Source organism: Myotis brandtii, unplaced genomic scaffold, assembly GCF_000412655.1.
Source record: "Myotis brandtii unplaced genomic scaffold, ASM41265v1 scaffold535, whole genome shotgun sequence".
Classification (NCBI taxonomy): domain Eukaryota; kingdom Metazoa; phylum Chordata; class Mammalia; order Chiroptera; family Vespertilionidae; genus Myotis; species Myotis brandtii.
In genome coordinates, this window is record NW_005369964.1 from 3,041,767 (window position 1) to 3,044,488 (window position 2,722).

Here is a 2,722-nt window from a genome sequence, read left to right on the forward strand (position 1 = left end):
GTGTTCCTTCCTTCCTGCTGTGCCCGGAGGCCTTCGCCCCTTTGTTGTTTGTTGTTTCCTGATTTCAAAGATGGGCTTTTCCCTTCTCTGTTGCTTGGTGAGTGTGTCTTGGAGTCAGCGTAGAGTCGGGAGGCAGAGGGTGGGCCAGGTCCCTCACTCATTGGATGACGATGGCATCTCAGAGAAGAGGAGATGCTGGGAGAGCCTGAGGCGCTGCACGGAGCCTGACAGGCCCTTAGAGGGGACCGGGGAGGGAGGGACACGCCCCGGCCTGGCCACACGCGCTGGAGCCCCCCTGGGCCCTCAGTGCGTCCTCTCTGTCTCTGAGCTTGTGCATCCCGGGCCCGTCCTCTTGACTTCCAGCCTTGGCACAGGGGCCGGTTCCCAAACTGCCTTTCATGGGGGGTCCAAGGCGCCTGCCTGGCCTGGTGTCTTATGCCACGGGCTTCCCATAACAGGGAAGAGCCCTGCTGGGCCCCATGACCCCGGCCTGGGCTGAGGAGGCCAGGTCCCACCAGGCCGGTGGGGCTGGGGGCGGGGCCAGGAGCCCCATCAGGTGGCCCTGGAGCCTGTGCTGCCTGGGTGCCCTCGCCTCCCAGGGCGACAATTTGTCATGCCCTTTCACGTTCAGAAGTGCCTGGTTGTCTGTCCACCTCTTTAGGGTGCTGGGAGGTCGCGGTGAGCGGGGCGGGGGGTCTTGAGGTGGAGCAGGCTGGTGCAGGCAGAGGAGGGCAGGGAGAGGCCGGGCGTGGCAGCAGGAACAGCTGGAGCCCAGGCATATGGTGGGCAGTGGACTGGCACAGCTGGCTCCGTGGGGCGACTGGTGATTGGGAGCCAGGGGTGGGGCAGGGCCAGGGCAGGGGGGCGGTCTGTTAGCTCCTCCCGCTGCATCTGTGTCCCCCCTAAAGTCCCTGGGTTGGGCCTTTCCAGCTGCGGGCACTTCCAGCTCCGGTCTTCTCTTTTTTTTCCCTCTTAGTTTTAAACCATTTTTTAAAATTACTCTTTTAACATTTATTTTTCAATTATAGTTGGTGTATCAGTTGGGTAAGTCTAGTACCCACCTGACACCACACATGGTGATTAGGAATTATTGACTCTATTCCCTGAGCTGACTTTACATCCGTGTGGCTGTAACTGGCAGCTTGTACTTCTTAATCCCGTCACCCGTCCTGCCCTCTGCGGAGGCCCTTCCTGGTGCGCTTTTCCACAGGGAACCCGAGTTATCTGTTCTTGCTCCACCGGACATTGGGTCTCTCACAGCCCAGGAGGCAGCTGGTCCCTCCCTTTCTTCTGCTCCCCACTTAGTAAATGTGGATTACCTGCTGGGCTTGCGAGGGGCCCCGTCAGCTGGGGTCTTGTGGGCACAATAGGGTCGCCCCGCGCTGTTCTGTGGATTGGTCCACACAGACAGAACCAGCATCTTCCGCTCCCTCTCCCTGTGCCCTCACGTTCCCATCTGTAAAATGGGAGGCCCCTCTGGCCCCGTGACTCAGAGTCCCCACGACAGACAGAGCCACAGCGAAAGGGCTCTGCCCACCCTGCCTCTTGTCGGGCACATGTGTGGTTGGGTCTCTTGCCTGGTGGCGGTCCTTGGCTGGGGGCAGGTCCCAGGATGGAGCCCTGGGCAGTGGAGGTGATGTGGCCGCCCGTGGCGCACCAGGCTCTGCTCTGCCGACCCTGGCGGAGGCCGAGACCCCTGCCTGGCCAGCCTGTCCTTGTGCAGAGCCACACCGAGAGCCTTGATGGAATTACCGGCCTCTGCCATGCGATCGCCGTGCGCGGACTGTGTCACAGGTTTGGCGCCAGAGGAGGGCGCGGAGCTCAGGTTCCCGGGCGCGGGGTTTGCCCGGGACAGGGCCACTTGGACGGGACCTGAGTTTCCTCGGGGTGCTGTCCTGTCTCCCCCAGCCCACGACCTCTTCAGGGCAGGGTCCGTCCTCCTGGCACGTAGCAGGGGCTCAGTGAATGTTGGGGTGCGGGCTGGTGGGCAGGAAGCACTGGACGGGGCATGTATTTGGCCACAACTGCCTTTCTTCTGCACGGGCTCCCTTTGGCATCGAATGACCTTCGACTGCTAACGCAACTTTCACCCTCCCCCTCTTCCCTGTTTCCCCTTCATCATTAAAAACACACACATGCCCGGCCGGTGTGGCTCAGTGGTTGAGCACTGACCTGTGAAACAGGAGGTCACGGCTCGCTTCCCCCACACTTGCTTTTGTCAGTGGTCCCTAACCTCGGCTGCATATTAGCTATCATTCAGGAACTCCAAAATATGCCAGCGCCTGATGGGCCCGCAGAGGCGGCCCCAGTGGTCCCAGAGGCTTCAGCGGTTGTAGGGCTTCCCTGGGCAGCCGGAGCGACTGTGGGAATGGAAACTCCAGGAGAAAGGCCTTGGCCTCAGGTGGGGGTAAGGACACTTCCCCACACAGGCCCTGACTGGCTGGCCGGCCCAGGGGAGGCTGGTGTCAGCAGATATTAGCTCTGAGGGAGAAGCCGGCCGTGCGCGGTGCCTCCTGGCCGACCTGTGTGAGTGGACGCTTGGGGAGGTGGCTTTGGTGCGCCCAGTGGGGCCGCCGGCCACCGTGGGAAGTGGGGTTTGAACCTGGCCCTGGATTTCCTGAGCACCTACCCCTGCCCTGAGCAGTGCCGCCGGCTGGCTCCCCTCCACACCTGGGAGCTGTCTGAGACCCGGCAAGGCCATGCAGACGCCCCCGCCGGCCCC